The 26,270-nt window shown below is 43.6% G+C and overlaps 1 protein-coding gene across 7 annotated transcripts in view; it reads right to left on the bottom strand.

Moving 5' to 3' along the window:
- DYNC1I1 (dynein cytoplasmic 1 intermediate chain 1) overlaps positions 1–17,171 on the bottom strand; it is a 199,750-nt gene extending 182,579 nt beyond the window's left edge. For 4 of the 7 annotated variants that reach the window (XM_069774746.1, XM_069774733.1, XM_069774740.1 and 1 more), the window contains exon 1: positions 16,886–17,170. The gene's annotated coding sequence lies outside the window, so the exon portion shown is untranslated. Of the gene's footprint in view, positions 1–16,885 lie in introns of all 7 variants that reach the window. The other 3 variants (XM_069774712.1, XM_069774727.1, XM_069774704.1) reach the window with 1 other exon arrangement.
- Between the last annotated feature and the right edge of the window lie 9,099 nt (positions 17,172–26,270).

Below are 26,270 nucleotides of genomic sequence, written 5' to 3' on the forward strand. Positions count from 1 at the left end.
CCTGAGCTTCTCTTTAAGGAAGCAGCTCTGCCAACAGCCTTGTGCTCAGATCATCTTTCCATAGGCCAGAGACATGCCTAATATTCCTGATTTGACTCCAGTCACACCAACTTGGCAAAAGCATTTCTTCTGAGCTACTGAAAGACCTCCCCCACCATTTAGTCTTAACCACAATTCTCTGTAGAAGAATTATATGAAGCCATGTACACTCTTTCTGTTTTAAATCTCTGTCAACCTATGCTGCTGTTCTGTGAGCCTTGAAAATGAAGGGTAAGGAGATACAAAGTCACATCAAAGAGAAATAGAGCCAGATCTCTCAAGAACATACCATACCGATCTTTTTCTACAGTCTTAAAACCCCACCAGTGTTGCACAAATCCGTAACTTAAGTCACAGATTATTTATTTATTTTCTAACAACATAATCATTATGGGCTGTCATCTGACTGTATCAATACTGATTTTCTTATTAGCCCTTTATTTCAAAGACAATCCTGACTAATAGACATTCATGAAAAGAGTTAACTGTGCCTTTCCTATTAATTCACACATCACTGACCACATCCACCACTGCAACCCAAAATCAATCAGATCAATGGCAATGCCATGTATACGCAATGAAAGTCTATTGTTTGCTTGATGCATGGGAAATTTAAATGGCAGCTCTCCGCTAATATAATCAGAACTTCACCCACATTACTGCCTAGGCGGGTGGATGACCAGAGAGTAAATTTATATGCTAAAAATTATATGGCATTTTCATGCATCATGAATTCCTCTGCAGTCATCAGCTTCCTCCTCAAAACGATAAAAGCATAGTTAGCCCATGATACGGAGGATATTGCCAACAAAACATCACCTGCACATTAAATGCAATCTTGGCCCCAAATGCTTTGTTGTCTTTGAAATCATTTTCCTTTCATGAAAGAAAAGAATAATATTTGGAATCAGAAGAGGAAAGCATTCAATGAAAATGGCAGGCGTAACAGCAGCATGAGGGATGCCAGAGGGGCCAGCATAGCTGTATCTGTGTGTGGACCACGCCACAGATGTTAACATTTCCCAGTCAAACTCCCAGCTGAAGCCCACCAGCAGGAGTTAAACCAGTCCAGCTCATACTGCCACAGATTCTGCACTTCAGCAGAGCTGCCCATCCTGGCAAGGTACCCTGCAGTCCTTTCAAGGCCCAAGGACTCCCGGTTCAATCCACAACAACTCACTAAATGGTATAGCTAGGAAGGACACTAAACTGCTAAAAAACTGGACCACTGGGTGCACTGGCTGTATGCAGAGGACCATCATTTCTTTATTCATCCATCACTCTGGTCCTATTCATGATGATACTGTTTTCAATTTGAGAAAGAGAAATCAAAACTGTTAGAAAAATTGCATTTCATAAAAAGAAAACTAAGCTGTAGCACCTTAAACAACATTAATCTGTGTGATCAGTTGATGTCAGCAAGCTATTTTTCACAGGAGAAATGCCCAGAGAAGAAAAAAAGCTTTTTAATGGCAGTGCAGGTAGTATTTTGCCTACCAATCTGCTCAGGATTTGTGGTTCTCTCTGAGATATGGCTGAAATCCCATTTGAAGTCATTTTCCTAATCTGTTGCACACATTTGAATTCTGATTATGAAGTTCCCCCTCAGAGCCCTTCAGACTAGATAGAGTTTTCGCATCCTTTTAGTTCTGCAGTTTGGCAACAGAGCCCAAGCTCCTGTTTCTACGCAAAAAATATGCAAATGCGTTTTAAGGCTCATGACAGAAACCCTGAGGGTTTGGCATCCCTTTCAAGCTGTTTGTCAGATATCAATGAATGGCTTTCTAAAAATTCATTCCCTTAATGTCAGGGAAGCTAACTAGCTTTTTCCCTGATTTAGGCATCAATGGTTTAGTGCCTGGCCCCTTCTTTACAATGCTCCAGTCAGGGTGATCAAATCCTATTATAACTTTGCCCTATTTTTAACAAAACAGATCTCACATACAACAAAGATGATGTATTAAATTTCCTTCAAAGAATGTTACCAGGGCTGAGTTATAGAAAGAAATTAATCTCAAATTACTTTCATCTTGCATATATCATACTCATGTGTTAGCTCCCCAAACAGCTTACCAACCTTCAAACTGGCTATTTACAATTTTAGCACAAATTGAACACCAAGGGTATGTAACCATACCATTTCTCAGATGTCAGCAAGTTAGCAGTGAGCAAGGAGGCAAGCATACTCTTCACTCTACGTGGCATTAACCATAGAGTTAATACTCTGTATTCATTACTGGGAACAAACTTCTAATAATTGCCATTCTGAGTGCCAAAAGGCATGCTACACCAAGAGAGATAAAGGCAAACAGTAAAAAAGACTTACTTGAATATTCTCTGTGGTACAGAATGATAGCCCAAGGCTTATGTACAACCTAATCTTCTCCAGCCTGAGAGAAGGCATTGGTCAGAGAGGAACAGTAAGGAGCACATTTTGTAGTGAAGCAATTAAATCACCTATCATCTGGGAGAAGGAACACATAGGAACAAACACACTGAACACTGCATTAAATGTAGAAATAGTTCTCATAGCAGAGCAGCAGCCTAGGGCTCCCCTCTTCAAGGGAGGTGCATAATCTTAGATCAATTTTTATTTTGTTTGGCCAAGTTTACTGTCATGTGATACAGTTTTAAAGGAGAGAGTCCTGCCACTCCAGAAGAGCTTATTGCCCTTTATTGGGTTTGTGTGGCAAGGTTTTGGTAGTGGGGGGGGTTACAGGGGTGGCTTCTGTAAGAAGCTGCTGGAAGCTTCCCCTGTGTTCGAGAGAGAGCGAGCCCATACCAGCCGGCTCTGAGACGGACCCGCCGCCGGCCAAGGCCGAGCCAATCAGTGATTGTGGTAACACCTCTGGGATAACATTTTTAAGAAGGGAAAAAGTTGCTGGGACAGAGAGAAATGGCAGCTGGAGAGAAAGTGAGAACATGTGAGAGAAACAACCCTGCAGACCCCCAGGTCAGTGAAGAAGGAGGGGGAGGAGATGCTCCAGGCGCCGGAGCAGAGATTCCCCTGCAGCCAGTGGTGAAGACCACGGTGAGGCAGGCTGTCCCCCTGCAGCCCATGGAGGTCCATGGTGGAGCAGATCTCCACCTGCAGCCAGGGATGACCCCACGCCGGAGCAGGTGGATGCCTGAAGGAGGCTGTGACCCCGTGGGAACCCTGCGCTGGAGCAGGCTCCTGGCAGGACCTGCGGATCTGTGGAGAGAGGAGCCCACGGAGCAGGTTTTCTGGCAGGACTTGTGACCCCGTGGGGGACCCACGCTGGAGCAGTGTGCTCCTGAAGGACTGCACACCGTGGAAAGGACCCACGCTGGAGCAGTTCATGAAGAATTGCAGCCCATGGGAAGGACCCACATTGGAGAAGTTCGTGGAGGACTGTCTCCCATGGGAGGGACCCCACGCTGGAGCAGGGGAAGAGTGTGAGGAGTCCTGCCCCGAGGAGGACAAAGTGCCAGAAATAACGTGTGAACTGACTGTAAACCCCTTTCCCCATCCCCCTGCGCCGCTGTGGGGGTAGGTAGAGAATCCAGGAGTGAAGTTGTGCCCGGGAAGAAGGGAGGGGTGGAGGGAAGGTGTTCTGAGATTTGGTTTTATTTCTCATTACCCTACTCTGGTTGATTGGTAACAGAGTTAATTTTCCCGAAGTTGAGTCTGTTTTGCCCGTGACTGTAATTGGTGAGTGATCTCTCCTGTCCTTATCTCAACCCATGAGTCTTTTGTTATATTTTCTCTCCCCTGTCCAGCTGAGGACGGGGAGTGATAGAACAGCTTTGGTGGGCACCTGGCATTCAGCCAGGGTCAACCCGCCACACGCCCGTGTGCTAACATAAGTTCTTGAGATGTAGCAGGATATGTGGATGTGAACCACCTTGCACAGAGAGCACTCCCCTGCACTCCTAATATTCTGACAAAAATCTCCTTTCTTTGAGCTACTGGAGGAAGGAACCTGCTCCTCTTGGCATGACTTTTAATGAAATGGACTGTTCTATTTCAAGATGTCATTTTTTCCCATATGCATTAAATATGCCTTAGACTCCCCTCTTAGGCTTGGAAATACAGCCAATTCCACTTACACATCGAAGGTCCACCAGACCCACTAGGATGGCAGCCACCCAGGCACATGCAAATGCAGCACCAAGGCTTCTGAGGACTGCGTGCTGGGACTTCACCATCTACTGGGCTTATCCCACTCAATCTGGATGCCCACAATGTAGATGCAGAGCTATCCTTACCATCAATGGAGGTAAAACCAAAAGAGTCTGGGTATCCTAGGATGTGATTCCACTTTTCCTAATGCAGATGTCTAAAAGCAGTTAAGATTAAGTGTGCCCCAAAGCACCGGTTCCTCTCCAATGATGATAAAGGGCGCTGGGTGATCAGTTAAGTTCTAGAAATCTCCACTGTAAATGTCTCAGACTGGGTGAGAAAAATCCTGTCCTTAATACTCTCCCAGCAGTTCCTTTTAGCTTGTCAGTGTATGAAACAAGATCCTCAAAGACCATTTACATTAATCTTAAAATAATAATGGTGTTTGCACAAACTCCTCTGCTCTACAGAACATATGCAGAACTACTCCACTAAGCTTACCACACAGGTAGTAACACCTCACAACCATTTCACTAGTGGCAGTGGTAATGAACATGGAACAGACATGAGCATGGAAGATGCAAACAACAGCGTTTTAACCTCGACTGGACTAAAAGCCATGCAAGTACTTTTACAGGTACAAGCCAGTAGACTTATTACAGTTTTATAATAAGCTACAAGATCTTTATCGATGATCAGTATCACAATATTTGAGCAGGTATTTTTTGAACCATTTATATGAGCACTTAACAGCAGAAACAGTCACAGGCATCTAAAAAGGTTTACTACAAGTGCAGAACTAATAAATTGATACTTGCCAGAGTAATAAAACCACAAAGTTACAGAGGTACAAAGAGTGGCAACACAGGTACATACTTTGGACTAAATATAAGAAAAAATAAGCATGAAGTGCCCAATGTATAATCAATAAAATAAAACCAAAGAAAATTATGACAGTGCACACTTTTTATAAGCAGAAAAAGAAAATAAGATATAACATCTCCCTCCTCTTAAAGGTTGTTCTTTCTGCCTCCTAGAATAGCATCTTGTCTGTATGCTATCACCAAGCTTATCTAAAAAGAAACCTAAATTTCCAAATCTGGTAGGAGATAAAAAAGCCTACAGATTTTATTGCTTTTTGGTGTTTGGGGGATTTTTACATGCTGTTCATTCAGTAGGCTGCACTAGAGTAGAACTATATTCACCAGTTCATAAGCCTCAAAGTCTTTCCTGTTTTGTGACTTCCTATGTTGTCCTTTTCGTTATTATCTCCATTGCAATTACCAAAGGTGTTCATTAAATACTGTTACATATGGCATTAGTCATCCTATATAACTAATTATAAATAATTGATTCATTAATATAGTTTTCTAAAATAAATAGGCAGCATCTAGTACTTGAGGATGCTGTACATGTATTCTTCATAATGAGCCAGTTACTCTTGGGTCCAAAACTGCAAAATGTCTTTAGTTTGAAAGGCAAAGAAAGTTGCACAATAAAATACATTATTCAGTGATTTTTGGTTTTAAAGAATGGGTTTGTAGAGTGGGAGTAATATTACTACTGAAACTATTACATATGGAGTTTTCTACTAGAAAAAATTATTCATTTCTATTATGCACCATATTTGTCTCTATTTTGTACAAACTAACACATTTCCTACAGTTAGGAATATTATACATTTTTACAACAGAAGAAATTCCCATGGGATCTACCTATGACTTTCACAAGTGTAAAGTGTTCATGCAAAGCATGAAATTTTACAAAGCAGATAAACATCTTTGGTCCGCAAGAAACCAGAGGGAGCTGTTACCCTAGCATAAATGCATTCTAGTCCATGGTATTCATTTGAAAGCAATGTTTGAAACACAGTTCAAATGGGCAAGAGGGGCTAGAATCATCTTCTTGACAGCAATTTTTAAGTAAACATAAGCGTACCTCTTTTCATCATGCATCAGAATTTGTACTTGACTTCAGTTGAATAACATAAATACTTTTGCTAAACAGACATATCAATGTTTATAAGATCACAACAATAGGCAAATATTTGCAGCTGTAAAAACTTAGCACTTGCAGCATTTTAAGGAATCTCCTGTGTGATGAATTCAGGGAAAGACTAAGTAAAATTGGAGAGACTAAGTATTTTTTTCTATGTAACCTTGAGGCAAAACAGTCGCGCTTTTTACATTGCATCTGTCTATTTATCTATAAATAAAAATGGTTGTTAAGTGTTAGATTTCAGGGAATGTACCATTTTTATCCTTCAGCTTCTGAACATTTCTAGCAGATGGGCAAAGGTCTTGTACTTTGTTCTGCAAAGGTTTACAAATCACAGCATCCCAAGATTTGGTTCTGTGCTTCCTCCTGGTTGCTATGCAACAGGTCAGTGCATCTCTAGTCTATTTATTTTGAGGCTGACAGGGTGTAAGATATGTACCCACAACTGCTCAATTAAACATCCCTTACAATCTATTACCATTTAATCTTTTCACTCTCGTTCTTCCATAATAGCCCTTCTACAAAATGAACTCAGTTACAGCAGAATTATAGGGTCCCTACAATGCAGCATATGAGCAAAGCTCTACTATTGCCCATTCTTCCGGCACCAGCCGTCGTGGCAATGAGGCATCACCTTCTCATCATCCCATTCTCTCATGCCCCCCTAGCCTCTTAAATTTACCATGACCTTTTCAGTTCCAACAAGCATAGTTCCATAGGAGAGCCATCAAGGCTGAAGGGAACAAGCTGCTGGCAACAACCCACTGGAGATAAGTAAGAAACACAAGACATTCCAGCTAGGATTAGAATGAATTGAAGTACTACGTACTAACAGCAAAGCTACTGCACAACTCCCACCAAATATGCTCCCTTCATATGGAGTTCCACAGAACTGACTGCATGTATCACCTCAAAGAAAACTAGATTTTAAATAGGTCTTTTCAAGTGTCTTGGATTTTCCCCTCAATAAGCACTAACGAGCACAGTTATAACTGCATAATGGTCTCAGATGTGGTGCTGGGAGATGATCCTTAATGATGCAGCCAATACTGATTTGTATCTTCTCAGGATCTGACTCAGCAATCGTGCCCCAGTTATGAAGAGCGGATGTTTTTAACAAAACAACCAATTCCATGCCTGACAACATTTTGGTCTTGTAGAATACAAGATCTCTAGGTATTCTTGGTCAGTTCCCTCTCTATCAGCTTCTGTTTCTGTTATCTTTTACTGTTTGGCTGCAGTAAAATGCAGGCCTCCATATGTGGCTCTGCATGTGGCTGGGAATGGGACTTACCACAATTCTGAATCTTTGTGACTCTACATTCCCCACAGATTAACTGGTCTTCCTAGTTGCACTATGTTATCTTCTGTGAATTTCCCAGCTTGCTTCAGAGAGGAACTGCAGGACCTAGCAGGATAGGGTGTTTTTAAAAAAAGTTTTCTGACATTCAAAGAGAACCAAATGCAAGCTACAAATTGATAAGATTTTAGAGATGGATAATGTGAGAGAGATGACAGAATTTAATCCTCAAGCTACAGGCCACTTATCTCAAAAAAAAAAAAAAAAAGCCCTGTATTTCATGTTTCTGATTTCAATTCCTTTTATATGTACTTCTTACATAATGCTCAGATTTCAGTGATGTCTGCTGCTATCATTGATGCCACCACTGCTTCAAAACCTATATAAAATATCTGGTTCATCATAACAGTACCAAAGTGCCTCCCAGGAATATATTTAATGACTTTCTAAGTCCTAACATAGAATTTCACTTCAAGATGTCTGCTAGTCTCGCCTGAAGTGGAACAAAGGCTCATTTTCTCCATCCTGCAAACCTTTCAGACATTAAAACACGTACTTCCACTCCTTACGGGGGCTAAAACTGACCCCTCTGGCTTTTCTACCCTCCTCCTGAGATAACCCTAGTGGTATATGGCCAGCAAACTGATACTTAAAGCCATTTCCCCAAACATGAAAAATGCATGCTCTGGTGTCTGCCTCTTAACCCATTTATGACAACTGCCAGACAGACATCAAAGAAGCAGCTATGCTGCCGACATACAGGTTTTGCTGGAAGACTTACCCACATATCATTTCTTTCTTAAAACAAAAATATGCTTTGCTTTGCAACTGATGTTTCTAAGGATGTAATTAGGCTAAAAATATTGCACATTGATTTCATCTCTGAAGTCAATACACCTAAAGATTTAGAAAGCAGGGAAGAACCCTGGCTGTAAGAAATACGCAGAGTATCTCGTATGACTTCTCACAGTTTTTGAGGAAGCAAAGTGGGACAAACAACACTACCATTCCCTTTGTACTTCCAGGGCTTCTTTGGCTGTACTAACAAAGCAACATGAATGATCAGATATAGCCTTAGCCAATCATCCCTGTTGATCCACCTAAGTGGAAAAAGACATGCCAAGATAAAATGGCAAGATGATAAATGCAGATGTCTAACAGCATAATTTAAAGGACATATAAAGATCTGCAAAGAATTTGAATATGAGAGAGGACTGAGAACCAAGAAATCAATGTCTTCCGTTTATCTTCTCTGTGGTTAAAGTATTCCACCCAAATGGGAAAAACATGTTTCGGGCACAGGGTTGTTTGTTTGTTTGTGTTTTGTGTTGGTTTTGGGGGGTCTTGGTGTTTTCTTTTGTCTTGAGAGGACTGAAACACAGCTCCCTAGGGTGACTGTTGGCTAATGGGTGAGAAAGACTAGAGGAATGGAGGTTGCATTCTTAACCATTGAGGCTATTTTCTATTAATTTCTTTTCTGCAAAGACTCATTGGACCAGAAGAAGCAGATGCAAGAGAGCGAACATTAGTCCCTAACTGAGGCCCCTGGGTTCTAGTCTTTGTTTCAGGGTTCATTTGTATTATATGCAATGACTGTTTAGTTTAAAATACAATGCTGTATTTAGTACCCGGAGCCCAAGACTCTTCTTTCTTGAAGCAATGTGCTGAAGAGTCCTTTCTCTTTTTCCCCACATGCTCTGTCATGCCCAAAGAATCTTTTAATACTTTAGACTTACGTGGAGCTGCTTCAGTGGGAAAGACTGAGAGGGTGCCTACTGCAGAAGACACATAGTTTGCTGATTAGAGCATAGATGAAGGCAAATATGTCCCTAAGCAAAGGCAAAAACTACCTTAGGTGAGTCCTGTTAAAACCAGGGTGCACTAAAAGAGGGAGCACATGCTATCAGCTGCAGCTCGGCATGGAGCACACAGTCTGACAGATGGGCTCAAGAAATGCAAACTAGATGAAGCAGCCTAGGAGACACAGACAGTGGACACCCAGGCTGTTGAGTCTTGGGGTTCAAGAGTAAGAACACATCCCAAAGAAATACTCTAAGGTGAAAAAGGGAGTTTTTAGAGACTGCATGTGGTTCAAGAGCTAGGTGACAGCCAACCACAGACTTTTGAGGACTGCAATTTGGGTTTCTGTTTCGACACCATTTTATCAGTCCAGATTTATCTGAGCTTCGCAGGCACCGTAAGAACTTCCAAGTTTGGGGAATTCAGGTATGCATCCCAGGTTCAAGATGTGGGCACGCTTTGCACCTTAAGCACAGCCTTCTACCAAGGCAAGGCTGACTGCACATGAACTCTTCTCTCCCACACACAGACGTACCTCTCAAGTGTCCTGGCTTCCACAGAGAAGAGACTTGGCAAATGGGCTGACTGAGAGCAGAAGCAAACAAGTCCCCAGCCTGACTGATGGTGCAGTTGCACCTCTGGAGTGCACTGCAGGACTCCTCCAGAAGTAAGCCTCAGTGCATGACTCACTGTGCCAGGACTTCTGCTCCAGAATTTGAGACCAGGACACCAGTTAGATGCCACCAGTTCTCTTCAAATGAGGACCCCAGTGCTGTAAATATTTTTGGAAAATAAATAAACTTTTACTAGTGCTTCCCAAAATATGGGACCGCTGGTGACCACAAGGCAATCAGAAATGGTCCACGTTTCGTTTCCAGCCACATTAAACTGTAAAATGTATGGGCTTATTGATTCCAACAGAAAGTCTTGAGGATTAAGAGGGGAACATAGTTTAAAAACTCTACAAATCATTGCAATATCAAAAGAGAGAACTGAGAAGAACCCAGGAGAAAGCAGGCAATACAGTTAGCCCTTTAACAAAAACTGACATTCTGTGATACGAGAAAGCACAGCAGTCTTACTGCTTTATAGATATATGCAGTATTTTAAGAAAAATAATACAAAAAATGGGAGGCCACTGACCTTAATTATACTTACGCCTAATTCATCACTTAGTTTAGTGAGATCAGAAACTTTCTTGGGAAGAACTTGTAATTAAACTTTAGAGAACTTTAAAAGTTTACTAAATCAAAACTGAAGCAGCATGATCTTCATTTAAAGACTTCAAAATCAATATTAGTATTGACTAATATTAATATTGCATTATATTATAATTTTGTTCAAAAAGACTCATATGTTTGTATGTCAATGTGGCTGTCTATAGTTTTTTACTTCCCTGTCCTCTGATTCATTGATGAGTAAACAATAAAACCCAGTAAGTGTTATGCACATAAAGGAAGGGCTGCTGTAAAAGGTGTGGAGAACATTGGTAGTAAGGTTGCAACATCTTTTTTTTCCATCTTAGCCCCTTCCAGAGAATATAATTTAGTGTCACCTTTTGAGTTCTATGCTTTAAACATATGAGAAAAAACCTAAAGTTCTATAATTCATAATTATCAGATAAAAATAATACTGAATTTGCACAGGGTGTTTTTAATATATTTGAATAGGCCCATAAAGGCTGAGAAACCAGGCTTTCCTGTGTTTTCTTGCTATTAATCAACTTTCTGTGAAAAAGAAAATATTGTGGGAAATAATGGGACAGTTTTCCCACAGGCTCTTTCAGTACAAACAGAGAATGGCATCACTGGTTTTTTTTGTCTCCAGTACAATACCCTCCTATCCCATCAGCACAATTTTTTTGTATTATTATTACTACTATGGAGATAGTGAAAGGCAGGAATACAACATTCACAGGCTTTGCCAAGTGCAGCAGATTACGTACATGAATAGCTAACTGCACAGTAGGGGGTATGATTTAGGTCAAATTTCTTGTTTCATTCCAAAAGGTTATAGATTTTTAAGCCATTCGTTTTTTAATGCACCACACAGCTTACACCCATATGTATATGTAACGTGAACAATTTTTTCTCTGTTTTTTGCAGAAGTCATTTGTGTTCCTGGGATGAAGACTGGCAGAAGTTGATAGTCTGTAACAAACTGCTATGGGTGTGTAACAAATCTCTATGAGCAGCCAGAGCTAAAAAAGGACAAAAAAACCCCAAACGAACTCATTTAGGGGCAAATTGAGATCTGAAATCCTTCAGGATTATGATATAAACCACCTTCTGATTCAGCAACTGGTCAAAATGTAACTAGAAACAAACTGATGAAAAAAAAACAATGTCATACGACTTTGAATAGCATGATTAATGAAAACGGTGATTCTTTTGTACTACTTAAAGAGAAGACAAACATGTATTATGAAGCAAGTCACATGAGTTTAGACAGTCCCCCAACTTTGTTTGTGCTGCGAGAATCAGAGAAGAAATTATTTTAAATGCTCAGTCAGTGGAACAGTCCTTAAACCAGGACAGACAGGTTCAAATACAAGGAACCATATTAGACAGCAGTCTGGTTTGGTTTTTTTTCTTCCTGTTACCCTGTTTTGTTAAATATTTTAATTTCTGAAAATATACAATAGCCATCATTTGAAATGTCTTTGCCCCAATTACCAAGTGACCTGGTAACCACTCTGATCCTAACAGTAGTGGCCTAACGTGCAAAACACAGAATAAGGGCATGCCTTGAGTAGTATGGATTTAATACCACTGTCTATGCACTTTAAAAGCTAAGATCTGTGTTAATGGATACAGAATGGAAGGGCTGAATAGTTTAAAGCAAGAGAGATCCATATTTTCCCTGCATGTGGTCTAGGACCTACGGTGATTAACTTTCAATACTAACATAGCATAGTTTGGGGGATAGTCTTTCTGTCAAATTCAGCCTGAAAAGATTAAAATCAAGCATCAGAAAAGGCTTAGAGATATTGATATAAATATATAAACAATATATCCTCCATTATACTTATTTATATTTAATCATACTACGCAGTTTTATATCCTTGCCTTATTATAACTCCCCATTGTTTGAACACAAAACACAATGCGTCTTTCGGCTGGTCTGAAGTGTAAAATGAGTAACTGAGGAGAAAGATTTCGAATTACTTGTACCACACTGCAGAGGGAGGGAGAAAAGAACAGGGAACTAAACCCAGTTCTGTCCCAGGGAGACATGACAAAAGGGAAGGGAAGACCAGTCAGGAGGGAACACGGCATTAAGACTAATATTGAGGAAGAGAGAAAAGGATAAGCCTCAGTGAACAACAGCAAGAAGGAAAAGAAATGTGAAGAGAAGACATCACTGGAAACGAAAAGCTACATCCTTAAAAGATTCCCGCTGTAATTGTTTTCTGCTGAGCGGCAGTAAATGAGCTCTCTTCCTCTGCAAAGTATTCATTAATTATTCTAGGCCCAAGCAGGGACAGTCAGCAAGCACCTGGTGCATACACAGGGTAGAACTGCCCTGGTCCAGGAGGGCTCCAGGGAGGTTTGTTCCTCAGGTTAATGTAACCTGTCTCTCCAGGTCAGGCAAGCTGATCCACATGCATGGGAGCAGTGTTCAACATGAAAATAGGATAACATGTACTTTTACTCTAAGATTAACAGCCGAGAATCACAAGAGTCACCTGAGCAGCAATTATTCATCAGGTAACACAGGTATCTGTACACAAGTCAAAGCAGCAGTTACACAGGACCTCATCCAAAGTCTGTTAAGTCAATGCCAAGACTCTCATTGGCTTCAATAGGGTTTGGAAATGCTCACGGCTTTCAAACAATGTACACAGCTGACTCCTGCCATCACTCTGGTGGCTAGATTCCCCACCAGAGAAGTCACAGAGAAACTCCTATTACTGTCAGCAGCAATAGGGCTAAGTCCTCTGCCCTTAAAACTTCAGCATGGAGTTACGGTGTGCTGCCCACAAAACTCTCCCAGAAAGGTCATTCCTGTTCCGTGCCTTCTCCTGCTGCAGTACACTCCCGGACACTCACCAGAACACTTTTGCCTCAGAAGGGAAAACAAAAAGTGCTGAAGAAGCACAGCGAAAAAAAAAGAGGGGGGGTATAGTTTTAAGCTCATGAGGAGTCAGGACATCATAGCTCTCACAGATGATCAGAGGTGTCTTGTGTCTATGAGATCTAGCAGCTCCCACATCAGTCTGCTTCACAGCTTCCTGCAGCTTCTGCCATCTGCCTGGAAGTAGCCATTTCCCAGAAAAGTTGGCAAGATGATGCCACCTCAAATGAACAGTATTGGGGGAGCAAGCTCATGTACGCTGTATACTGCCTTCATTTGAGTGCTTGCAGATGGCCAAGTGAACAACAGCTCCCAATGTCATGTCTGACTAAAAAGAACTAGCATGGTTTTAAATGGATAATTACCAAGTAGCAAAAGGGACATATTGTCTCTATCTGAGATTTAGACTGAACCAGGGTCTCAGGCTGCCACTGCAGCTTTTCAGATACTTTTTTTCAGATTTTTCAAATTTTCTGGTTTTCAAGCATTATCATTCCTGCATGACCATTTCTTCCTGCTTATATAGGTCAGCTGAGCAGAAGATCATACGATCCCTCATCTGGAAAGTAAGACCCCTTACGGACACATAAATGTATACTCACCTGTATAACTTGTGTTGCTCAGATGAACTAAAATAAGCTGCACTGGCAAAAGCACAGTTTTACTAATACAAGATGCATCTGTACTAAGGGCACTTTGCCAGCATAGTCCATCAGTATTCCTGCCGGAAAATGTCCCTTTTACAAGCAGACTACATCTACAGTCATTATGGTCTGTTTCATTTAAGGTTTTTAAAATAAAAATACAAAAATATCAGATGAGTATTGCACTGAGGTCATGATGTCTGGCTATGGGTGCAGAAAGCCTGAGACCATACCTCTGCAGATACGAATTTCCCCATGCACCTCAATGAGGATTTCAGTGTTAGCTCCCTCTAACTTCCCTGAAAATTAAAGCCCATGGGTAGGACAAGGAGGATCTTTCTGTTAACATCCCACCACCTCCTCCAAGTAGCAGCTCATTTTGGCACTAGGCTTCAGTGACTCTGAAAGATTCCTAATTACTACTTCTCTTCTTAGTCAAACCAAGCCAAAGGAGCTCAGCAGGGCACTTGAGGCATAGCACTAGTTAATAAGCCTGAGTAGTCCTGGAGAGAGATCATGAACATATTTTAAACCTCTGTGAGAAGAAGTCAAGTTTGAGGAGCTGGAAGATACGACGATTACCTGATTCATTAGCAGGAGATGGTGAAGCTCTGAAAAACAGCAATGCCTTTCTACCCTTATGTTTTTCTATCTCACTCCCTCATCTTTTTTCCCTCCCAGTCCATTTCACTTCATTGTCCAGTACCCTGCAATGGTGAGACCTCTACCACAACCCATTGTGTCCAGCTCTATCTAGTATTCCCTCTGTCTCTTCCTGCAGATTGGAAACTGATGGCAGCAAGGAATGATTCTTGAAACCTGTCTTTCTTACAAAAGAAAAGGAGACCAAGGGACTTGATCTGGTAATTTATTTGAAAATAAAGCAGGTAAGTTCTTGCCGCATAATTTAGGGTACCTACACTGAAGACAGCTGCTAAAGCGAGGCTTTTATCTATGAGAGACAAAACAGGAACCAGTAACCTGAAGCTGGAAAAACACAAACTGGAAAACAAACAAATGCATTTCAATAATGAAAAAAATAGCCACTGAAAGGCATCACAAAGGAGGGCAGCTCACTGCCCTTCCTCCTATAGAAAGAGCTGGAAGGTCAGCTTCTTAATCTGAGATCTGCAAGGTACAAAAGAGTATTTGCCTGACTATTCTCTGAGTAGTTAGGTTTCTAAATTCTCAACAATCACTGCATGAATAGGGTGTGGTTTATTGCTGCTCCTTTAAAGATTCCTCTCTTAAAACTGTGGATAAGGCAGCACTGGAGTTAATGCATTTTTAGGGTAGACTAATTTGATGCAGAGGTGTTTCGAGCTAAGAGAAATCTAGCTAATCCAACTCTAAACAATCTCTTGGACCTCCAAATACCTGGCCCTCAGAAGTCTTTCACATATCAAGGAAGAGGATAGCAAGTCCTAATCCTCAAAATAGTCTGTACACAGAGAAGAAGGTGCAGAAGGGGCAACACAGTTTGTGTTTTCACAGACTATAAGTGGATGGTTTGGGGAAAACAAAATGAAGCAGAGGACAGTAATCAGAGTGAGCACTCCTGGGCGTAAAGACCTGGGTGCAGCCCCAAGATTTGCACTGAGGAAGCCCACTCTTGCTGAGAAATGCTACACAGAGATTATAGAAAGAATTTTATCCACCTTCAGGAAATGTGGTGACTGTTACTAGACACGTCCTCTCAAATGGAAAGAAAGTAAAAAGAAGAACTTGAAAGAATCAGAAAAGAAAACATATAACTTCTTCCCATTAACTTCGCAAGAACAAATGAGGCACTTCAACAAAGCACATTGGTAGGTAGTAACAGAAATGAAATTCCTCGGTGGCTCTGATAATACCATCTGTCAGGAGATAGATGGTCATGGGATTCGAATTTCCATTCTGAAACAGGTTTTGCAGCACTGTGCTTCATGATATTTAGAGCCATTTCAGAGGTAATTTAAAGTCCTCATGCAGAGGCGAAGCGCTGACAAAACCCTGTATGTCAGGATAAATTACCAGGTGCAAGTGCCAAAGCCACGTGCCAACTTCATGTCAGGTCTTTCCATCTCGTTGCCCCTCTAATAGCAGGTTAGATTGCTTGATCTGCTGACAATCCTTATTTTATACGTATTTATAGTTGAAATTTGTACTTTCTGTCAATGCCAATATTGACAGAAAAACATACTTTGTTCCGGTCAGTAAAACAGAGGTTTCGTCTAGGAAACATCTAGGGGCCTTAACGCTCTCTGCTCACCCAGGGGGATTCCCGGGGTAACAACAGGCTTTTGACAATGCATTTCAATGGACTACTCGTGAAAAAGGCCTCTCATTGATCACCCCCTTCTCTCACCCTTTTAGGGAATTACCTTAGGAACGGGAAAAGATCTAATTCTCGCCTGCTGTCGTCGTGGACTTGAGTAAGCCCGCTGTTGCCCACGCTGTGCGAAGAACTGAAGATGGGAAACTTTTTCCCACCTCCCTTTGCTTTAAGCTACTCGGCACCGCGACAGAACCCAGGAGCCTGCGGCAGCCTCTCGCGGCGGAGCGGGACGGGGACGGGGCCGGGGCCGGGGCGGGCGCCGGCGCCGGGGCCGGCGGAGCCCCAGGGGCTGGCGCAGGTGCCGCCGGGGCCGGCGGGGCTCACCGCAGCCCTCCCCGCCCGCTCCCTCCCCGGAGACGAGCCGCCGGGGCGGTTTGGGGCGGGGGGGAAGCCCACCCCCGGCGAGGGCCGGCCGCTTCCCGCGGAGCAGCCGGGGGATGCCCGCTAACCCAGCCCGGCCCGGGTGCCTGGCCTCCGGCGGCCGCGCCGAGGCTCCGCGGCCGACGCCGCATCCCGAGGACCGTCCCCCCCGCGCCCGGCTCCTCCGCCAACGCTGGGCCCCCAAGGGGAGCCCCCACTCGCCGCCACCCCCACCCTCCCCCCGCCGCCTCCGGCGGGCCCCTTACCTCCGTCGGCGCCCGGGAGATGCGGAGGGGCTCCCGGCGCCGCGCAGCCCTCACCGAGCCCCCGCCGCCGGGGGAGCGGAGCGACTCGCCGCTGCCCGAACGTCTGCTGCCCGCGGCGCTGCGCCCTGCCGTGCGGTGCGGTGCGGTGCGGTGCCGCCCGCCGCTGCAGCAGGACCGCCGCTGCCGGCTGAATGTGCTGTCTCACGCTGGACAGGCTCCTCCCGAGAGCTGCCGCTGCCGCCGCCTTCCTCCTCCCGCCTCCTCTCCTCTTCCTCCGCCCGCGCGCCCCCGGCAGCGACACCCCCCGCCCCGCGCCGCCGCCGCCCGGTGGCCCGGCAGCGCGCGGCGGGGCCGGGGCGGGGCGGGGCCGGGCCGCGGGGGGCGCGGGGCAGGTGGCGGCGGCGGCGGCGGCGGGGCCTCCTGGGGGGAGCGACGCCCGCCCGGGGCTCCGCAGGGCCTGCACCCCCCGCCTGCCCCCCTCCCCAGCCACTCCGGCCTGAAGTGGGGTCCGCCGGCTTCTCCGAGGTCCCCTCGCTGGCACCGCCGGGGGTCGCCCCCACGTTGGCGCTGGCTCCCCCCGCTCCCCCCGCAGCAGCCTAGCGGGCAGCTGCACGGCGGTCAGCACAACGACGGCTTCACCAGCAGCCCCGCGACAGGCCACCCGCCACCACCTCCACAGCATCCTTGCCGCCATCCCCACGGCCGCGGCCATCAGCCCCACAACGGCTCGGTCGTTGCCCTCAAAACTGCCTAGATATCCACCCCCCCTGCCAGCCTCGCCATCCCCCGTAGAGCAGCCTGGCCGTCAGCCCCGTAACAGCCTGGCCAGCTGCCGTCAGGGCAGCAGGCTCCCGCCGAGGCCCTGTCCCTTTGGGGAAGAACGGGGAGAGCTCCGGAGCAGGTGAACGATACCCAGCTTTCATGGTTAGACGAGGGCAAGGCTGCCCAAAGGCACCGGTTTGTTTTGTCCCTGTTTCCTCACACCACTCCTGTGGGGATGGTACCCGAGCGCAGGCCAGACTCCTTCAGCAGCACACGCGCTCCTCTCCCCACGCCGGCACATCCGTCTCCTAGGGGAGAGCAGCCAAGCGGAGCTGTTGGAGCTAGTCCATGGTCCTGCAGATAACATCCACCTCTGGCGTAGATAACCCAGCTTCGCTCTCCCTCTCACCGCACACGGGTATGTTGCCCCACACAGAAGGAAAACATGCGCCCTTTGGTACCATGGCTTGTTCTTTAAAAATGTGATGTCCTGGACATACAGTCGACTTGCTGTTCTCCAGCCCTGTGGTCCGAGAGAGCAGGAAAGGTACCCTTCTGAAACCTGTCCCTGGAGCCACGTTTGGTTTGTTTTGGTGGGAGGCACTAACTCCGCTCACTGTCATTTCAGGTCCAGGGCCTCTCCTGGGAAGAGTGAGGTATACCCAGACCACTGAAAAGCCAGCAAGGATTCACATCACCTCCAGTTCCTGCCAGACCGCACCTGGCCAGGAGACACAGAACCCTAAGAGGAGCAACAGCATCCATTGTGGGTGAGGGCATGGTGCTGAAATAACGGTTTCTCAGTTTAGTTGGAGTTGAAGCAGGAAAGATTTGTATCTTGCTCTCCTGTAAGAGTCCTTAAAGAGCAACGTCTTCTGCTTGTGCAGGCTGGAGCATGTGGAAAAGAGCCCATGGCTTTAAATGCACGATTTGGAAAGTTTCAAATTTGGGGGACTCAGTTTGCAACTCTTTATTAAAATAAGGCCCTTCCAAAAATCAGACACTCAAAATTGAGCTTCAGAAACTGCTGTTTGCTTTTGGAAGTGTTGGCCTTAGTCTCAGCTTTAACATAAATCCCACGGGGTTTGTTCAGGTTTCCTTGGATTGTGCATCATTTGCAAACTCAGCGGGTTCCTTTAAATTGTTCCTGACCTAAGAGGGCCTTGGGGTCATTTAGTATCCCTGAATCGACAGATCAGACCGGTTCTACATTGTGCCCGATGAGGTTCTGCTATTGTTAACATGCTGTCATATACATATAACCATAATGCCGTGGTATTGTATACATGCAACATGGTATCATAGACTATATCATGCCATCACATCGTATGATGGTATCAGGCACACTGATATATGTCATAAATAAGTCTTCAAAGCTTGTTAAGTCCAACATTTTTTGTTACAAAGTAATGGTATTTTATGTTCTACCAATAACTCACATAAAAAACCACTGTAAACCCCGGTTCAATGAGACACAATTTTGATATTTGCTATATTCACATTTGCCAGAGGTGATCTGCTCTTTTTAAAGTGTAAAAATAAAGCACGAAAATGGAAACATGAAGGAAAACCTGAAAAAAAGCCCTCATGAAACATAATGACCGATCTGGTAAAAATTATTTTTGACGAATGGGGAATCCTATACAGAAGAGTTTGGAAAGAACTTCAGTGGCCAGGGTAGTATGAAAAATACACAGTTTCTCCTCAGAATCAACTATTGTAAGGAAATTTGGATAGAAGCCAGCCTTGCTCTATGTTCTTAATAGGAGATCCTAGGACCAGCAAACTTCAGGAACACAAGAAAAATACACAACCAGCCCAGTTAAGGAGTTCTCTGAAGGAATATCTAATTTCCCTACAAGTGACGTGCTGTTCTCTTTGATCTCATTCTCATCATTGTCTTCTCTAACCTTCCACAGCAAAAGCTCTCACCATTTTTGTGGATTTCTTGTCGTGGGGACGCAAATTGTATTATCACTGATTTTATAAGACAGGGATAAAATCTTTATATTCCAAAAAGATATTATTATATTCATTTTTAAAAAAAAAAATCGTTACGATCAATAATATCTTTTAAACAGCATTTCATGAAAAACATCCAGTCATTTCAGTACACACCAGGATGTGTACTAATTTTACATTTTCCCATTAAACACAAATCCATAATATTATCCAACTTGTTATATTCTGCCAGTAGGCATTATCTGATTAGGTATGTCTTAATCACCAGGTGAATGTGCAGTAGGGCAGAGTTAAGATTATTTTCAAAACTTTAAAGTTCTCTGTGGATTCAGAAGGTAGTTACTGTAGCCTCAAACTGCTTTATTAGATCAACAGAGGGCAAACCAGTCAGCAGTCATGCACATCTGACAAGCTGCCTTCTCTCCAGCAGAGGTCAGTTGTACATGGACACACTGCAACCATGCTGTCATCGAAAGAGAAATCAAAGATTAAGGGGAAGTTTGCGGCTCATCACAGCCCATGGATTGTGTGGAAAAAGGGCGATTGATAAAATTACAAAAATTCAGTGTTTGCCTGTCTTCCCTCTTCTATCTTACAGACACACATGTAAAATTCAGAGGTTTCTGTGGACATTAATAAGTGCAATAGGTGGTTGATTACTAGATCTGAAAAGTTCAAGGGAAAATAGTTTGACATAATTTCTTTTTGAAGTTACTTTATATAGAGTTGTTCACATGTAAGTTATTAATGAAGATTGGCATAAGTTGCTCTGACAAACCAACAACCATTTATGATGCAACATGAGACAAATAATTAGTAGTGCATTGCATTTCCCTGCCTTAGGCACCAGCAACTCCTACTTCACAAAGGGCAGTAACAAATAAGCAAACCCTCTTGGAAGTTTGTGCCACTGGAAGATTAAAAATGAATTTCAAAGCAGACATGTCCAAGGCTTAGTGGAAATGGCAGCACTTTTTAGACACTTTGCATGATAGACTTCACCTGGGCTCTGCAAATAACAGAGAATGTTACAAAGTGCCTTCCAGCTTTTCAAAGGCAATGATTTAAACAAAGGATCAAAAGGCAGAATGAAAAATGAAAGCAAGCTTTAGAAAAAAGTGTGGAATATCACTTCTGAAGTCAGATTTATTGTTATGGCAGTAAAGTCACTATAGGGCACACACACACACATGGCTTTAGAAATCTTGTCTTCACAAATGAACTAGTTAGTTAGTCTTGGAAGAATACATGGGTGGTTACTTGGTTAGGAAAAAATTAAGCAGAAAGTATTGGAGAGCTCTTCTTACTGTTTGCTAAAACCAGGTAGTTCTCCAGGCAGATCACTGAGTTGAAATTTCTGCAAGCCTGAATATCCACAACAGGTGCAAGAATAGAAATGAAGAGTTTAATTGTATCTGGTACACAGTCACTAATAATTCCTCTGACATTTGATTTGCTATTGGTAGATCACCAGTTCCAGGATCTTTGCACAAACACATGTACAAAGCTAAAAAGCACGTATCTTAAAAAGGAAAAATTATTTATCAGAAAGAAATGGCAAAAATAAGAGGTGCAGTGTACAAGTAGAAGGTAAAGGGAGATCTGTGGCAGATGGGCGAGTTCCATGTTGTTCTGCATTTGGGTTACTCTTCAAAGATATTGCAACTGTGTGCTCTTAGAAACAATTATTTTAGTGACAGGGTCTTTTCTAAGCCTCTTTTCTTCCTTTGTTCCTTACTTTCTTACAACATTGGCGTCAAAGGGATTAGTTAGAAGGCCAGGAAATAACAGTTTCAACAAAGTTCTATGGGACCATGGGTAGGTGACTGAGGGACTTGGAAGATACGAGGTACTTCTCAAGATACGAGATACGAGGTTTCAGGATTTGCAGATCAGCCCAATTGCAGTGGCCCACACAATGCCTGAAGTGTCCAGGGAAGGAGTAGCAAGGCTGCAGCAGTATATTTTATTTTTGCTACTATTCAGGCAACAAAAAAGGAAATTAAGGGGGGGGGGGGGGAGAGGCAAGAACACACTGGTACCTGCAAGACAGGGAAACGTGTCCATGCTCAAACAGAGCAGCATTTGACATAACCATTTAGGTCTAGTGGTGGTTTTTTTTCCATAAAGGCTCAGCTTTATCCCTGCTGTTCATACAACTAGCACTCTGTAGCCCTGACTTGTCTCCTCTGACAGGTTCACTTCACCTTGAAAGCTCTCTCAGCTTTTCTGGCTTGTGGAGATACCAAGTTGAAGGGAGGATAATGTATGGCTTGTTACCCTATAGAGGTACCCTAGTCCGGGTCAAGAGAAAGAGGAATAGCAGCCTGCCCTCCTTTCTATCCTACTTTCAAAAAATAAAAAAGCTAACTGCATTCACAATGTTAACTATACATTGTGATTGATGTACACTCTATATTTGGTATTTATATGAGGCTATAAATTCTTCAGTCAATCTACCTATACAGTCGTTAGTAGATTAATGTGTCAACTGTGACTGAAAAAGCTTGGTGAGATGTAGTATAAATATTAAGTGATAATAATAAGCACCAACTAAAATAGCAATTAGCTGGAAGTTAGAGCTACATTTCTACAAGTTGATCAAACCTTAGCAGAGCAACACTAAGCAGGATGACTGTGGATTCAACCTGGTTCATAAGGTAGAATTCATCCTAAGGAATCCTAGTCTTCCCATAAAAGATAACAATCATTCTCCAAGAAAGTGTCTTTTTGTGTTGTCCTAAAACATTTGAGACTCTGTCCATTAAAACACATCATTACCCAGGCTTCTGTTTTTGCACTTGTAACCGAGGTACAGAAATGGCATGCAAGAAAGAAAGCCTCCGGAAATTTTGGTAGTGCCTTTGGAAATAGCAGGTGCTTGTCATGTAATGCAACCACTTACTTTTAGTTGAAATAGTTCAGTATACTGGGAAGGGCTTGGAAACATAGGAGCAAAACAGCTACCTTGGGAAGGCACTGGAAAGTTCTGGGAGATACTTTCGCAAGCTTCCTGGCAGTGGTCGTGCAGACTCAGCAGCCTGTAGAGGACTTCAGGCTTGAAGGGTTTTACTGTGCTTTGCTACTGTGCTTATGTTCTGGATTACTGAGGAAACTGCAAAAGGAGAGCTCCACAGCTTGTATGGTAGGACCTGGAAGAGAAATGGGCTTTGTGCAGGACTGGATGAGTGGCTTAGGGAACATAGACTGAAATACTCTCTTAAAAACCAAACAAAATAGATGCCTCCATTCAGCTCTGTTTCGAGTTCCTGATGACTCAAGAACTTTGTTGAAGGGAGCAAAAGAAAGTCTGAGATTACGGAATTATTGGCAGCACTCAGAGATCTTTAGAATTTGGGGTGCTTTTTAAAAAATGCTGCCTCATTTCCCCACACCACCTTTGGTTTGAAATCCAATCCTTCATCTTTGATTTAAAACAACAACAATTTGCATTTTTACAAACATCAAGGGATGCTACATTTCTTTATAGGATTCCTGAGACCTCTCAAATATTAACTTGAAGCTTAGCTTTACCAGTCAAAGTTAAAATCAGCAGCACATACAAGGTGATCCATGAATTTAATACATCATGAAGATGTATTGAAATGAATGAAACCAACTAAGTTCTATTTTTGACAACAAAGTGAACCTTATGACAAATTATTCATATGACTGAAAGTAAAAATGCATTATGGAGAGAAGATCATAAAAGAAATTATTTCTCTAAAATATCTCTTTGAAATGTCCCTTATTTTTCATACTTAGTTCTGCCCAGGACAGTTATCTTTGCTGTCCTCTCCATTATGCTTTAACCATGAATTGGATGGACTAATTGGTGTAAATTAATAGGAAGTTGTGGCCTTAATGTCCCATCTACAGAGATAACAATAATAGGTGCTAATTACAGTAGTGATCTGGATCTCTTTAGATGTGGCTATCAGTGCGTCAGTGCACAACAGAAGTTTCCAAGCAGTGTCCTAGCTCTGAGTTTATGCTGTAGTCTTAGAAAACCAGTTACCTAGGGCCTGAGACATCCAGCCCTGGCCTTGGCTTCCATTCTTTAACCCTGCTCTTCTCATACGTACCCATTGCTTGTTGACAAATAAGCCTGTATTTTTTGCTCTCTCTCCCTCATTTTTCCTGACTCGAAGTCTCCAGATGAGGATAAGCGGCTACGCTTGCCTGGAGGTCTGGATGACACTCACAGAGGGAAGATGAAAGCAGCAGCAGAGAAATATAACAGCTTAATCTTCTTAAAAGGGCATAGCTGATAAAACAGTTCTGGGCTGGGTCTTGTTCCACTGCTTTGAATTGCTGCTTGATTAAGGGAGTTTCATGTTGCAGTGTGCGAGCATGATTATTTCGGCATTGCTTCTGATCCCAAATAGCTGTCAGTGCCTAGAGTTGTAGATGGGTATGTTTTTTCTCATAAAAATCGAAAAATAAATGGTGGAGGAGTTGGGGAAAATTACTACTGAATGCGATGAGCTTTCAGACACAGCAACCACCTCAGTAAGGAAGCCTAAGGGAAGAGATATGGCAGCACAGACAATGCAAATTAAAATTCAGCAGACAAGTGGCCTTCAGACTCAGGCTTTTGGAAAATCATATCACTTGTGCATTTTAGTCCAGAGTTAGGAGGCTGCCTCCCTGTAGCCAAAATGAATAGGATTGCTTAAGCACGACTTTAACAGGGCTATCTGTCCTCACTTCATGCCAGACAGAGAGCTGTGTGTCTGCGGCATAAAGAAAGTAAGGTGATTTGGGATCCCTCAACTCACAGGACACTGCGATTATGACTTGGGACTGAAAGTAGGCAGGCATCTAGTGCCATTTTAGACATTGTGGTGCATGACAATGATTGATTTTGACTACTTCCCCACAACTTTTTAACACACCTATCTCCTGCATTGAGATGTCTATCTTTGTAGGCAGCTCAATTCCAACATTTTTGCTTTGAGGGATGTCTATGTCACTTTCACATATATACAACTGACACGTCTCCTCTAATCCATCCACTGTGATGTAGGCATTTCATGCCCAGTGCCATTCTCAAGGTCTGTCCACCTGCTCTCTCCAGGCATGACAGAACTATGTCTGCACCAAGAATGAGATGCCAGGGGCAAGAATAAATCTTGTCCACTGGCAATAAAACCTCCCACCCCACTCTGCTTAGCCTAGAGGTTAGTGGAGACCACAGAAGAGATGGAGGCAGGAGGCTTGTTTAGGAAATCGTACAGTAGATGGGTATAAAGCCAGTGTCAATTAGAGTAAATAGGGATTAGGGAAGAGTTAAGGCCTGGGCTGAACTTTAGGTCTGGACAGAGTCAGAACAAGCAGCTCTGCAAGATATACGTGAGGGTCCAAGACCAATAGTGCTAAGGAGTGAGGAGGGTCTGAAAGGGATCACTGCACCTCCCTTGTCTCCTAGGATTGTGGCGGAGGAACTCACCCCTAAGCCTTTTGAGGAGGGAGGGTCTGGCAGGAGCTGCAGAGGTGGAGGTGGAGGTAGCTCCAGGGGTGAATAAATGACAGCAGTCACAGCACAATCATTCCCTGAGTGGTGAAGGGAGAGGTGGTGATGGTCCAAGATGTTGCTGCTGTGACATCAAGTTTAGGTGTCCCTCTAGCACAGCCCAGATGATGTTGAGACAGTGATGGAAGGAGGAAAGACACTATGTCTGTGTCTCCACCCAAGAAAAAGGAGATATCTGCCTGAAATTCATGGCCCCAAGCAGTGGAAACTTGTCTTACCTCTGGGACTGTGATCATCGAGTACAGCAGGGGCTCACTTGAGTGCTGGCTTTCCTTCTGCACACCAGCTTGACAGAGTTCATTCTTGAGAAGGTGCTGGGATAGTAACTGACAGTGGGAAATATATCCATGAGGGATCACACTGTTGCAATAGCGCTCTGCAGTGCCAAAGTGCCTCCACACCTCTTAATGTGCAATGGTTGCTGGCCTCTGTTTTCTGGAGCACGTTTGGCATCTTCAGAAGACAGCCCAAAATCTGAGATGCTGATTGAGAAGATAAGACCAAGGTTGTCTTTGAAGAAGAGTTCTTTCTGCTGGAAAGCTGTGTGCTGGGAGTGATGGACTACAGTGGAGGCTAGGGAGAGGAGGGGAGTATTAGGGAGGTCAAGGTCTGTGTACATAAATCTCTCTTACCTCTTGGAGTGTTAAAAGTGGCCAGACCCTGTGATGGCCAAATCATGTAAGTGCCCATCCACAGACCATATTCCCATGTAGTTTGTAAGAGATCTGGCAATAGTCTGTACAGAAAAAGGAAAAATGTACAGTCTGGTCAGAAAAGAAGTACTGTGCACTGGCTTGGTGGTGTCTGAGTGATGAAAGATCAGTAGTGAAGTGTCATTAGTAGACACCTTGTGTCTGCATTGATACCTTACTGCTGGTCATGTTGGAAGCAACCAGTTGTATTAAATTACTTGTTTCTTGCCCTATGAACCTAGTCCCTAATTGCTATAATGCAATCACATCCTGGACCCCTGTTAGTGTGCAGGCAGCTGCCAAGTGGAGCACCAGTTAGGTGCCACAGTAGGAAACCCATGGACCCACGTTCCTTGTGGGACCATGTGAGCACAGTGTAGGGAATGTGACAATCCTCAAACTGTCTGTTCATGATGCCTAATGTGGAGGAAGA

Source organism: Haliaeetus albicilla, chromosome 2 (genome assembly GCF_947461875.1).
Source record: "Haliaeetus albicilla chromosome 2, bHalAlb1.1, whole genome shotgun sequence".
Classification (NCBI taxonomy): Eukaryota; Metazoa; Chordata; class Aves; order Accipitriformes; family Accipitridae; genus Haliaeetus; species Haliaeetus albicilla.